This window comes from Giraffa tippelskirchi, chromosome 5 (assembly GCF_054371585.1).
Source record: "Giraffa tippelskirchi isolate mGirTip1 chromosome 5, T2T-mGirTip1v1.2.pri, whole genome shotgun sequence".
NCBI classification, from domain to species: Eukaryota; Metazoa; Chordata; class Mammalia; order Artiodactyla; family Giraffidae; genus Giraffa; species Giraffa tippelskirchi.
The window spans coordinates 39840371-39855812 of NC_137279.1; the positions used below are offsets into that span (position 1 = coordinate 39840371).

At 38.9% G+C, this 15442-nt stretch overlaps 1 protein-coding gene across 17 annotated transcripts in view; it reads right to left on the reverse strand.

Moving 5' to 3' along the window:
• DNM3 (dynamin 3) overlaps nucleotides 1-15442 on the reverse strand; it is a 653888-nt gene that overhangs the window by 519456 nt on the left and 118990 nt on the right. The window lies entirely within an intron of this gene.

A 15442-nucleotide genomic window follows, 5' to 3' on the forward strand; every position in this document is an offset into this window, starting at 1 on the left:
CATTAAATATAGTTAACCAATAATTAATGGTTCCCATTGCAATATTCAAAATGCAAAAGTTTCTGAGCCAGAGATCTGTAAACTGAATGAAGAAGCCAGTTCTCACTTCAAAATACCATGTGTTCGCCCCATTAGGAAATGCTCTTAAGAACGTAATGCCTTCATATTTAATCCATTTTATTTGCTTATTCACAAAGGCAGTTTGTTCAAGAATTTAAAGCACCAGATTAATGAGTTTTAGCATCAAGCAGAGGCACTTAGTTGTCATTCTGTTTTAAATCACAGATTATACCTCACCCTCGGTAGCTGCTGTGCAAGTGGATGACAAAGGAACAACTAAACAGACTATTAGTTGCCTGCCCAATATTCATTTGCCCATTATTTCTTATTAACAGAATCCCTATTTTGTTGTGAATGGCAATGTGCCCAACTTAAAACAGGTAAATAAATAAGCCTACACTTCCCAGCCTCCCTGACAAATGAGGTGTCAACACAATTAAATTTTAGTCAGATGTAATTAGAGGTGGTTGTGAGACATCACAGACAGTTCCTTTATAGGATCTAATTCAGCAGCGGTGTAGCTTTTGCCCTTCTCTCTTCCTTCTTCTCCCTGTCAGTTATACATGATAGCAAAGCTCCTGCAACCATCTCACAGCACAAGGCAACCTTGAAGATGAAAGCTATGTGCTAAGAATGGCAGAGCAAAAAAAGACAAAGGTTCAAGAATAGTGGTGTTATTATGAGTCACTGAACTAGCCCTGTACTGCCTAACAAAGAGAATGACAAACAAAAAGAAAGACACCAAACCTAGAGCCTATTATACAGAGTAAAGCAAGTCAGTAAGAGAAAGATAAATATCGTATACTAACATACATATATATGGAATCTAGAAAGATGGTACCAAAGAATTTATTTGCAGGGCAGCATTGGAGACACAGACATAGAGAATAGACTTATGAACACAGGTAGAGGAGAGGAGAGGGTGAGATGTATGGAGAGAGTAACATGGAAACTTACATTACCATATGTAAAATAGATAGCCAATAGGAACTGGCCGTTATGTTTCAGGGAACTCAAACAGGGGCTCTGAATCTACCTAGAGGGCTGGGATGGGGAGAGAGATGGGAGGTAGGTTCAAGAGGGAGGGGATATATGTATACCTATGACTGATTCATGTTGAGGTTTGTTTGACAGAAAACAACAAAGTTCTGTAAAGCAATTATCTTTCAGTTTAAAAAAATAATTTTTTTTAAAAAAAGAGAGAGACCCCATGCTTTAGAAGTGTTTCTCAACTTTTTTTTTTTTTTTTACTATTGTGTACCTAATAAGGCCTAATAATGGCCTTATTAGCCATTTTCCCCATTAATTTTCCCTTTATTAAATTTAATACCACAGATATACTCTGAGTGTACTTTATACATAACAAGACTTTTTTGACCTGTGAGAATCAATTTTTGACCCATCTGGGGTGCTCTTACCCACATTGAGAACATGTAGGAAATGGCAATCCACTCTAGTAGTACTCTTGCCTGGAAAATTCCATGGAGGAACCTCGTAGACTACAGTTCATGGGGTTGCAAAGAGTCGGACATGACTGAGCGATTTCACTTTCACTTTTCACTACAGATCAAAGAAGAATAAGAGAACTCAGGAAACTAAACAAACATTCATTTCTGTTGGTCATCCTTTCCTGCTATTTTCATTCAGACGCTAAGTCATGTCTGACTCTTTGCAACCCCATGGACTGTAGCCAGGCTTCTCTGTCCTTCACTGTGGAAATAACAAGGTCAGACAACCTTTGCCTCAAACCCCAGTACATTCCCTTCACAACCCTGGAGACATGGGCTGGATCATATGTAACCTTCATTTGGCTAAGTTAAGAGGCAGGCCTAAAACTTGGCTATCAAAGAAACTGAAAGGCATCCTGTTCCCCTTCTCCATGAAACCCATTTATGAACCTTAGACCTTTTAACTTTAATACCAGGATGAGTGGGAAAGGCCCATGCGGAAGGCCACATCCAGTGAGAAACAAGGATGAGAGAACACTTCCCCAATGACTAGGGTAAGGCTGGTCTAGGCAGCTCACTTCAACCCCTTCTCTACTAAGGAATAACTTGGAGAAATGTGGCCCAATTACTGTCCTTGGTCCTGAATGTGTATCATATTACCAGTTCCTTGGCAGGGAGATGGAAGGAAAGAGTATGAGTAAGAGCAGAAGCTTCTCTAGCCAATACTGTACTCTTCTGTGTTCACTTTTTCTGAGATATTGGAAGAAGAAAATAGTCAAAAAGTATAGGTCATTTTCTCACATAGAACAAAACAGAGAGCCACAGCCACATCATATTTTTTTTTCTTTTTTTTTGCCAATAGGAACCAGATTTCCAATCATTAAGGACAGCTTTAAGTGAATCCTTGAACCCAGTTCAACACTCTAGAAGCCTCATCCACTACTCCCCCTAATAAACATTTTATTTGCAGAACATATGGTTCCCAAGTGACTTCACCCTAAATTCAGACCCCTGTGTTGACTTCTTTACCACAGAAGCCCTTACCCAATGCACCTTTCTGCACTCATCTCACCTGTAAGGATACACTGTTGGCACAGCTTCCTATGTACAGGAACCATTTCCTCATATAACTGTATCTTGAGATGCTCTTCCTCTGTATTCCAAAGTACCATGAACTCTAGTCACATCCCCTCTCCTAGACAAGTTCCCTAGTATAGGAACCTCATTTCTGTAAGGCCAGTGTTTAGCATAGCACCTGGCATAAAGAAAGTGCTCAGTGGTGACTTCATAAACACATTAAGTCAGCAATTCTAGGAATTAAAACTGAATTTATTGGGAAGATCAATTTTAATGGGTGATTTTTTTAAAAAAACACACATTCATAATTAAAGATATAGCCATGGCTGTATCTTTTTCTGGCTATAAAGATATAGCCATATTAAAGATATAGCCATATTAAAGATATAGCCATAAAGGTACCATATATGTGATCTATCGCTTTATTTTCTTACCTGAAATGTGCTTTTTCTTGTCTATTTAATTGACTTTTTTCTGTGATCCTATAACATTGACTATGAAAACTTTAAAAATCAAAGAACTAAGGAAAGAGAAAAAGGATTCAATCTTGAAGAGATGATTTTATATATACAAACATGCATATATATTTTATATATACATGTAATAAATATTTAGCTATTTCTTTTCTTAAAAGTTACCTTTGAAACTATATTCCCAATGAAAGTTTAGGAAAAATACTTTTAATACTCCAAGTCCTGAGATGTACTAGAAATAGCCATTAGAAGCACATAGCAGAATTCAATAAACTCCTGCTTACTACTCAATAAACTCTGCTGACTGAAGAAGGCATATTAATGAGTAAATTTAAGAATTATATTCTCTATATACAATTCTCCGGGTACACCCATAGATTATATTGCTTATTTGTGTATGTCAAGAGTAATATGTAACCAACATATCCACCAACAATCAGCAAATTGAGTGTGTGACTAAGGTGACTTTTTTTTTTTTACTGCACAAATTATTTGCTACACTAAACTGCTTTGTGGTTTCCTCGGCTATTTAGACCAGGAGTCCTCAACTCCAGGATTTAATGCCTAATGAAATGAAGTGGAGTTGATAAAACAATAATAGAAATAAAGTGTTCAATAAATGTAATGTGCTTGAAACACCTCGAAAACATCTCCCTTCTCCCAGTCAGTGGAAAAATTGTCTTCCATGAAACTGGTTCCTGGTGCCAAAAAGGTTGAGGACTCTGGTTTAGAGTATATAGTATCTCAAAGTGTCATTTGTCTCAGCAACAATGTTTATGTTCTTGTAAGACCCAGCACTTCAAGGCAGGCTTCAGCAATACATGAACCGTGAACTTCTAGATGTTCAAGCTGGTTTTAGAAAAGGCAGAGGAACCAGAGATCAAATTGTCAATATCCGATGGATCATCGAAAAAGCAAGGGAGTTCCAGAAAAACATCTACCTCTGCTTTATTGAGGAGAGGGCAATGGCACCCCACTCCAGTACTCTTGCCTGGAAAATTCCATGGACGGAGAAGCCTGGTGGGCTGCAGTCCATGGGGTCGCTGAGAGTCGGACACGATGGAGCGACTTCACTTTCACTTTTCCCTTTCATGCACTGGAGAAGGAAATGGCAACCCACTCCAGTATTCTTGCCTGGAGAATCCCAGGGACGGTGGAGCCTGGTGGGCTGCCGTCTATGGGGTCGCACAGAGTTGGACACTACTGAAGCGACTTAGCAGCAGCATCAGCTGCTTTATTGACTATGCCAAAGCCTTTGACTGTGTGGATCACAATAAACAGTGGAAAATTCTGAAAGAGATGGGAATACCAGACCACCTGACCTGACTCTTGAGAAACCGGTATGCAGGTCAGGAAGCAACAGTTAGAACTGGACATGGAATAACAGACTGGTTCCAAATAGGAAAAGGAGTACGTCAAGGCTGGATATTGTCACCCTGCTTATTCAACTTATATGCAGAGTCCATCATGAGAAACGCTGGGCTGGAGGAAGCACAAGCTGGAATCAAGATTGCTGGGAGAAATATCAATGACCTCAGATATGCAGATGACACCACCCTTATGGCAGAAAGTGAAGAAGAACTAAAGAGCGTCTTGATGAAAGTGAAAGAGGAGAGTGAAAAAGTTGGCTTAAAGCTCAACATTCAGAAAACTAAGATCATGGCATCTGGTCCCATCACTTCATGGGAAATAGATGGGGAAACAGTGGAAACAGTGGCTGACTTTATTTTTCTGGGCTCCAAAATCACTGCAGATGGTGACTGCAGCAATGAAATTAAAAGATGCTTACTCCTTGGAAGGAAAGTTATGACCAACCTAGATAGCATATTAAAAAGCAGAGACATTACTTTGCCAGCAAAGGTCCATCTTGTCAAGGCTATTGTTTTTCCAGTGGTCATGTATGGATGTGAGAGTTGGATTATAAAGAAACCTGAGCACCGAAGAACTGATGCTTTTGAACTGTGGTGTTGGAGAAGACTCTTGAGAGTCCCTTGGACTGCAAGGCGATCCAACCAGTCCATCCTAAAGGAGATCAATCCTGGGTGTTCATTGGAAGGACTGATGTTGAAGTTTAAACTCCAATACTTTGGCCACCTCATGTGAAGAACTGACTCATTGGAAAAGACCCTGATGCTGGGAAAGATTGAGGGCAGGAGGAGAAGGGGACGACAGAGGATGAGATGGTTGGATGGCATCATCGACTGGATGGACATGGGTTTGGGTGGACTCTGGGAGTTGGTGATGGACAGGGAGGCCTGGTGTGCTGTGATTCATGGGTAGCAAAGAGTCAGACATGACTGAGCGACTGAGCTAAACTGAACTGAAGACCCAGCATGCTTGAAAAACAAGCACACAAGCTTTTGAAAATTTAAGCAGTCCAAAGGAGAACAGATCATTAGGTTCAAGATAAAACAATCAAAGCTGACAGAATCTACTAAAAAATCAAAGGCCATTAGTGCTTAAGACAGCATTTAACACAGGAAATAGAACAGAGAGATATTAATGGAGTAATTCTTTTCAAATCTGAATATAAGAAACATTAATGTTTAATGGTCCATTTTTAAGAATAAATACTAACTTAAAAATGAGGAACTACCTACCAATAGCTAGCTTTAATAATGACTTGTTGCTAATGTAGCAACCTTAAGGGTTACAAAACTGCAAAGTCCAGGCAAACAAAGGAAGATAGGATGCCTAGGGTTTCACACGGGCTCATTCCATTGGTGAATTTGAAACATAAGAATGGGACTAAGTGCCCAGGAAAGCGGAAACCAAGAGGTCAGGAAGGGGCCTGTGCATAAACAGGAAGAGAATAAGACGAAGTCCAAGAAGATGGTTTGCCCCACAGTAGTCAGCCAATGAGGAACTGGGGGAGGGACTTGCGTGCTAGGGAATAAACTGCTTGCTGTAATGACACTGGGTGTGCCTGTTCACCGGACACTCGATCTTGCAAGGCCTTCATTAAATCGCGCTTCTCTCTGCATCTCGGTTCTCCCAAGTCCATTCTTAGGGTTTGGGTCAGTGGGTTTTATTTCCTACATGAATTTATCTTTATTGGAGTTTTATTAGATATATAATATAATAATTATTTCTGTGAAATATCTTTAAGTACTTATTTTTAAGGCAGTATAGTACAGTGGTTAAGAGCACACATTCTAGCACTAAAAATGCCTGGGTTTAAATTCAGAATCCACTGCAAACTGGCTCAGTTTCCTCATCTGTAAGTTGGGGTGGGGATGGAGATAATACAATCTTTCATCTGTGGTGGCCATACGTGAGACATAACTCAAGTTTTTTTCTAATTTGAGAAACAGACTCACAGACACAGAAAACAAATTTATAGTTACCAAAGGGGGAAGAGGGTGGGGGAAGAACTACTGTATACAAAATAGGTAAACAACAAGGTCCTACTGTATAGCACAGGGAACTATATTCAATATCCTGTAATAAACCATAGTGGGAAATATGAAATATATTTGTATTTATAACTGAATCACTTTGCTGTACACCAGAAAGTAAGTAAATCTATACTTCAATTAAAAAAAAATTTTTTTCTGATGTGAAAACAGTAAAATGATGTATGAAACTTATATCGTATCATGAAATCTGAAACAGCATCCTGAAATTAAACGGACTAATATATCAAATTTATATTTTGTACTAATAAATATGTTGCAAAACAAATGAATATTCACACTAACAGAGATAAAGACAAACTATGAATAACCTCACATCACTTAGGTAAAGTTCGCCAGTAAATGAGTTTAGGTCAATATAAGTTTTGCAAAATGAATTACAAAAATACTTCCTTTTCAGAGGATTCTGCATTCGAAATTGTACACAGAAGAGTGCAGTACTTATAGTATCATTCCCCGACAGCCCAGCAGGTAAAGTGTCTGCCTGCAATGTAGGTGACGTGGGAGACTGGGTTTGATTCCTGGGTTGGGATGATCCTCTGGGGAAGGAAGTGGCAACCCACTCCAGTATTCTTGCCTGGAGAATCCCATGGACAGAGGAGCCTGGCGGGCTACAGTCCATGGGGTCGCAAAGAGTCAGACACAAATGAGTACACTAGCACCTCGCACATGGTAAGTGGTCAAAAAATGTTAGCTGCTATCATTAACACCACCATCATCTTTATCATTATTTTAGGCAAAAACAGTAGTTATTCTGAAATCTATTTAGTAATTAATTACCCAAATTTGTTTCAGAATATGTATCTCCATAGCAACAAGTATCTGTGATGATCTTTTGCTAGCCACAGGCATGTGACTTTAGGGTAAACTAGATTCAGTTTGTCACATTGTATGGAAAGTTCTGGGTAATATGAAAAGGAAATATATCAAAATAAACACCTATAACTTTAACCTTTTCATCTGCTTCCTGAAAAGTCATTAGCTATCTAAGGACTTCATTCTCTAAGAGCTCTCAGTATTGTTCAACTGCTTTCCATGAGAAAGGTTAATGTAAAACATGGAATGAAAGCTTAAACCAACAAACATTCTCCAACTATAGTGTGTTCAATTCAAATACAGAATGAAATGAATCCCCTGGCATCTAGAGTATTCCACAAGCGTGTGGCAAGTGTTATTTCTAGCCACTTAAAAGCACCAGTGAAAAGAGCTCAAATACTTAGAAAAGAAAAGACCTCCATTCCCATGAGGAGAGGCATTTATTAGCACTTAATGGCCCTCTTTCATTGCCTTTCCACTGACACATCTCTAATTGTTCCAATTATAATTTCAAGTAACAAAACCAGTAATGGTAAAAGCCTATAGTTCAATGTGTGCATTGTGAAAAGTGGTCTTTAACAGCACAAACCACATATAAAAATATATGACAACATGGGATCTGGACAGGCAATAATATCACAGAAAAAAGAGAGAGGAGGTGGTATAAAAGAGCACTGGTCAAAAAAAAACAGCTTAGGTTCCAGCTGTGAATTCAACACATCATTTAATCTATAAGAGACTCAGTTTTCTACATTTTTAAAATGTGAGGACTGAACTAATGTCTTTGAATGCCTCTGCTACTTACAATGTTCTATCAGTCTCTGACGTTAGAAGTAAATCAAGATACACAGGATCTAATCCCACCCTTGGCTTTCTAAGCAATCTTAAGTCTTTCTGCTTTCACTTCCACAACTGGGGATATTGGTATTCAGTTGAAATCCAGTGAAGGCAAAGGATTATGTCTTTTATTTTCTCCCTACTACCATGCATGGCACATAGCAGGTACTCAAAAATATTAGAGGAAAGAAGAAAAGGGAGGAAGGCAGGCAGAAAGAGAGGAAGAGAGGGAGAAAGGGATCGGTTGAATAATTTATTATGGCTGGGAGTTGCATAAAGGGGAAATTAAAGAGAGCTTGGCATATGGATTTCTTACTTTTAAGAAAGATCGTAATAGGAAGTTTTAAATTTAGAGAATATACTATGTCAGAAAATATTATAGAAATAATATGTATTAAATATTTTCTGTCCTCAGAAATAAGATACTAAAAAACTTACCGTGTGATAGACTATATAGGGTTATGTATTTATGAATTATTATTGTGATACTTTAATGAAGCATAAATTATTTTTTCATTATTAAATACTTTCCCTCATTGTTAGTATTTAATAGGTGGTTCAGAGGTAAAGAACCTGCCTGCAATGCAGGAGACACAGGTTTGATTCCCTAGGTTGGGAAGATCCCCTGGAAAAAGAAACAGCAACCCACTCTAGTATTCATGCCAGGAAAATCCCATGGACAGAGGAGCCTGGTGGACTACTGTCCATGGGGCCACAAAGAGTCAGATGCAACTGAGCACACACGCACTGCAATATCAATATAAGTAGAAAAGTAAATGTCAATCAATTGAAAATGAAAGTGAGGGAAGAAAAGAGAGACAGAATGAAATCTCTTGATTGATTGAATAAAAGTAGCATCTAACACAAGAGTTTTAACATTAGAACAATATCAACATTAACACAATATTAACAAAACAGAAGTACTTTAAATTATTTAATTACATATTTATGCTACTAAATCTATTTTGTTAACATGAATGTGAATATCATATATGTTCACTATTAGTCACATGCCAATAACTCAAAAGTAAAGTGAAGTTTCAGTTGTCACTCTCAGTCCATGCTCAAGAGTCACATCTTTTCTCCTGAGTCAATGAGATTTGAGATGCAGTAAGTCAATATGTTTTAAACTATTGGATGTGACCAGTAGGTAGGTGATGAAATCGATTTTATAGGTCATGACATATTTTTTTATAATGGAAAGGAATAGAAATCAATAGAAAATATCCCAGTACATCACATGTACAAATGTTAAGCATTTCATAAAACTTCAGTTCCAATTTTATAAACATCCACTGGGTCACAATGTAAAATGTATCTCTAACAAAGAGATACAGTCAATGTTTGAAAAATACCAGGTGCATCTTCATTCTTCCACTTAAGACTATGTATGTTTGTGATATTTTACATATATTCCAATTCCACATTTCAACATTAAAAGAGTTATGGTTTAACACTAAAGTCAAGAATTTTAGAGTTTTAAAGACTGTCATCAAGAGCTTGAATACCCTATATTTTTATATATTAAGTCCCATTGGGGTTCCAGTTTTAAATAGTCCGTCAGGGTAGTCCATCTGCAATGAGAAAAAGACTTGAAGGGATGGAATGAATTAGCTGTGCAGATCCTAGGGAGATGTGTGACTGGCCTGCTAGAAAGGAACAAGCAAAGGAAAGAAATCAGAGATTAGGTCAGAGGGAGAAAGGGTCCTTTCTCTATATGAAATCAAGAACTACTGATCTAATATTTTAAAGGATCCCTTCAGCTATTAAGAATAAACCAGGGTTCAGAGAGAAGTATGGAAAGCAGTAGATGTTAAAGTAAAATAGGCAAAACATGAATAGAGTCGAAACATGGTGGTAGCAGTGAAGGTGGTGAGAGTTGGTCAGATTCTGCTGCCGCTAAGTCGCTTCAGTCCTGTGCGACTCTTTGCGACCCCATAGACGGCAGCCCACCAGGGTCCGCCGTCCCTGGGATTCTCCAGGCAAGAATACTGGACTGGGTTGCCATTTCCTTCTCCAGTGCATGAAAGGGAAAAGTGAAAGTGAAGTCGCTCAGTTTTGTCTGACTCTTAGCGACCCCATGGACTGTAGCCTACCAGGCTCCTCCGTCCATGGGATTTTCCAGGCAAGAGTACTGGAGTGGGGTGCCACTGCCTTCTCCGGGTCAGATTCTAGGTATGTTTAAAAACCTAAGGCCTGCCTGGAATTATTTCTGCCTTTGTAGCACAATGTAGTGGGACATGGACAGACTTTGTTTCCAAGAAGACCTGCTTTCAAGTAACAGCTCTACTGCTCATTACCTTGGCTAGCAGCTCTCTAAGTCTCAGGGTGGAGGTCTATATAAGAAAAATAGCATCACATACTCTAGAGGGTTGTTGAAAGGATTAAATAATATGCATAGAGTACATAAGGAGCTTCCATAAACGTGAGCTCCTTTTCTTGCTATTATTATTACTTACTAGAGACATATTCATGTCAGTGTATGGCAAAAACCACTACAAGATTGTAAAGTAATTAGCCCCCAACTAAAATAAATAAATTAAAAAAAAAAAATAAAAATAAACATAAAATAATAAAATAAAACACAGAAAGCATAGGAAGTCACATCTGGTGGACATTTCCTGAAAGAATTTTTGACCAAAATAAGTTTCCCAAAAAAGGGGGATATCCATAAAATATAAAAGATTAGTACATCTTTTGGTGTTCTGAAAGTCAATTTCCTATGTGTACAGGGTAGGTTAGGGGGTCCACACACTAAAAACAATTCTGACATGAGCAGAGTTCCCAAGAATTCAACAGAATTCTGATACTATCTACCCACAGATCACATAAGATTCCAAGTTAAGGGTTGAGTCCTACAAGATTCCCACCCCCTCCCTACCACTTTATATGTCAATTGCAAGCCTAGGTTATTATTATCAGTGCTTCTGACCTACAGGACTAGAGATTGTGGGTTCTAATAACCTCTCCCTTGGTTTCAGATGCCAGTCACAAGTCCAGGTTGTTACCAGTTCTGACTAACTTGCTATAAAATAGAGTTTCCCACAAACTTCTGCTTGTGCTGTGCTTAGTTACTCAGTCATGTCCAACTCTTTGCAACCCCACGGACTATAGCCCAACAGGCTCCTCTGTCCATGGGGACTCTCCAGGTAAGAATACTGGAGTGGGTTGCCATGCCCTGCTCCAGGGGATCTTCCCAACCCAGGGATCAAACCCAGGTCTCCCACATTGCAGGTGGATTCTTTACTGTCTGAGCCCAGGGAAGCCCAACCTTCTCCTTGGGGTCAATTAATTTTCTATAAGGGGCTCACAGAACTCAGAGAAACATTTTACTTACTAGATTGCACAGTTGCTTCAGTCGTGTCTGATTCTTTGCAACCCCATGGACTATAGCCCGCCAGGCTCCTCTGTCCAGGGGATTTCCCAAGCAAGAATACTGGAGTGGGTTGCCATTTCCTACTCCAGGGGATCTTCCTGACCAGCAATAGAATCCATGTCTTCTGCATTGCAGTTGGATTCTTTACCACTGAGCCGCCAGAGAAGACTTACTAGATTACTAGGTTATAAAAAGATATAACTCAGGAACAACCGAATGGAAGAGATGCATAGGGCAAGGTATGGAGAAAGGGCACAGAGCTTCCATGCCCTCACCAGGTGCACTACCCTCCCCAAATCTCCAGGTGTTCACCAACCTTGAAGTTCTCTGAACCCTGTCCTTTTGGGTTTCTGTGGAGGCTTCCTGGTGTAGTCATGATCAATTTAATCTTTGGCCATTGGTGATTGCTCCAATCTCCAACCCCCTCTCATCCTCAGAGGTTGGGGAGAGGGGGAGACTAAAGGTTCCAATCCAGGATGACTTGGTTGGTTTCTCTAGCAATCAGTCCCCATCCTTAGGTGAGGTCCAAATGTCACTTTATTAACCTAACAAAAGGTATCTTTAAGGCTCTCATCACTTAGGAAATTCCTAGGGTTTTGGAAGCTGTGAACCAGAAAATGTGGATGAAGACCAAACATGTAAGAGGAATATATTTTGGTTATCTGAATGACCAAATGTATACTTCTTATAAATCATTATATCACAGTGCATTTTATTAAAAAACAAAAATAGTAGATTCAGAATTATGTCAGACCCTGGATTTTGTACAAAAGTTTCTTGACAGTCTGGTTCATCATTTCATTAAGACTGGGTTAACGGTGGAACATGAAGAGCAGCTTCTTGATCTTTGAAATGGGAGAAAGTTATTTAAAAAGAAACTCATGTATACATATAGCCTAGTCACTTTGCTGTACAGGAGAAACTAACACAATATTGTAAAGCAACTGTATTCCAATAAAAAATATAAAATAAGAAGGAATTAAATGTACTTTTTTATAAAGTACAACTGAACTGCACCTAAAAATATTTTACTAATGTTTGACAAGTTACTTCATTCATTTCTTCGGCTAATCTTTGAAAGCTACGTTGTTGCCAGAATTGTGAAAAGATCAAACAATCCAGTAATAGTCCCTTCGCCAGGAAATTCAATCTAGTACATCCATCCTTTATCAACCTCATATCCTGAAATTATATACTACCTATAAACTTAGAAGGTGACTCATCTCCTAGAATTTAAAAATCTCTACTTCAAAAGCAGCCCATTATATTTTCAGTATTGAGACTGTGCTTTTAAACTTATGATTTTTACCCTAACAATCTACTTGTATCCACATTGATTTTCCTATCTCTTCCGTCTCTTCTTTCTTCAATAAACTTAATTTTATGTTAAACTAAATTGACTTGAAATGCTCCCTCATCTATTAAGAAAATGTTTCCTGATAACTGCTTCATTTTATTAAAAGTCCTCTCCCTGATTTTCAAGATACTCCCCTAAATCCAATTTCACACTATTTTTTTCATTCTCCTCCCAACCACATACACCCAGAAATTAAAAAAAAAAAATTAAAAATAAATCTTCAGCTCCATTGAGACAGGTCTCCCTAGAGCCCTGCCTCTCTGCACACCAAATTCCTCATGCTTTTGTATGCTTCCCTCAATCTTTAATACCTTCTGTCTCTTTAAGTCATTTTATAAAATTCTCACAACCAGTCTGTGATTTAAATCAAGGCAGGCATTATCTCTATCTTGCAAATTAGGAAGCCAAGAATTATTTTAGACTCCCTACTCTCTGCTTATTCAAAGAGAAATGATATTTGACATGAATTTTGAATGATTAGTAAGCATTTTCCAGGTGGTTGAACAAGGGATGAAGACATGTCAAGACAAATGTATAAGTGCTAAGGAGGTATGAAAAAGATGCATATATACATTCACATGCATATAAAGCTATGAACTGCTTTACTACACAAGAGATGCAAGAAAAATTACATCTTTTTGGTTTTTTCAAACTCAAGTCAGTTCTGATTTCAAGCCCATGATTCAGCTGTGTTAGTGAGAGATCTAAAACATGGCACATGTTTAAAGGCTCTTTCTTCCTTCACCTCTTAAGTTGTATCAGACCCTAAAGGTGATGCTGGAAATTTCCTGGTGGTCCAGTGGTTAGGACTGAGCACTTTTACTGCCAGGGTCCAGGGTTTGATCCCTGGTAAGGGAACTAAGGTCCCACAAGCCAAGCAGTGAAGCCATAAGACAGTAAAGGTGATGCAGTGAAGACAAAGGAAGGCAAGGACTGTAGTCAGTGACCCATGATGACTCACCCACCCCACCCCAACCCCGCCCCAGAGATGCTCCTTGTCTAAACCCTCACAGCCTTGTGGAAGGTGACTTTAGCACCATTTGTAGCAACCATTGCTTATTCTGCACCAAGTTAGGCATGAGGACCTTCACTGTAGATGTCAAAGTCGTCTCAGAGCTCGTCCTCCCTTGTACCTACATAACCATACCCACTTTGAAACCTCCAAGGAACTGCTTCAACTAGGGTACTTGCTTCAGCTTCCCACAAAAATGGACTATCTCTGATTTCCACTCAATGTCTTTCTTCCCTGGAAGAGTATCAGCCCATCTTCTGAAGACAACTGGCATTTCTTTCCCAATCTCTTTCAACAACAATGGGATTTAGTTGTTCTTTCAAAGACTTTAGACACAAGACGGTCCTAAAAACCTACACCATGAATTCTAGGACCATCCAAGAGCATGGATACCTTCCTTGGGAATAAGAATTCCATCTTTAGCTAATAAAACATGAAAAAATGCTCAACACTGCTAATTATTTGTTGTTCAGTGGCTCAGGCCTGTCTGACTCTTTGCAACCCCATGGACTACAGCACACTAGGCTTTCCTGTCCAAACTATATCCTGGAGTTTGCTCAAACTCATGTCCATTAAGTAGATGATGCAATCCAACCATCTCATCCTCTGTCGTCCAGTTCTTCTGCTGCCTTCAACCTTTCCCAGCAACAGGGTCTTTTCCAAAGTCGGCTCTTCGCATCAAGGAGCCAAAATATTGGAGCTTCAGCTTCAGCATAAGTCCTTCCAATGAATATTCAGGACTGATTTCCTTTAGGATGGACTGGTTTGATCTCCTTGCTGTCTAAGGGACTCTGAAGAGTCTTCCTCAGCACCACAATTCAAAAGCATCAATTCTTCGGCGCTCAGCCTTCTTTAAGGTCCAATTCTCACATACCTAAATGACTACTTGAAGAACCATAGCTTTGACTAGATGGACCTTTGTCAGCAAAGTAATGTCTCTGCTTTTTAATACACTGTCTAGGTTTGTCATAGCTTTTCTTCCAAGGAGCAAATGTCTTTTAATTTCATGGCTGCAGTCACCACACACAGTGATTTTGGAGCCCAAGAAAATAAAGTCTCTCACTGTTTTCATTGTCTCCCCATCTATTTGCCATGAAGTGATGGGACTGGATGCCATGATCTTTGTTTTTTGAATGTTGACTTTTAAGTCAGTTTTTTCACTCTCCTCTTTCACCTTCATCAAAAGGTTCTTTAATTCTTCTTCACTTTCTGCCATTAGGTTGGTATCATCTGCATATCTGAGATTATTATTAGAGAAATGCAAATCAAAACTACAATGAGGTATCCATCACCTCACACTGATCAGAATGGCCATGGTCAAAAAATCTACAAACAATAAATGCTGGAGAGGATGTAAAGAAAAGGGAACCCTCTTGCACTATTGGTGGGAATGTAAATTGATACAGACACTAGGGAGAACAGTACAGAGCTTTCTTTTAAAACTAAGAATATAACTACTATACATATGCATGCATGCTCAATTGTGTCTGACTCTTCGCAACCCCAGGGACTTTAGCCCGCCAGGATCCTGTGTCCATAGAATTTTTCAGGCAAGAATACTAGAATGGAT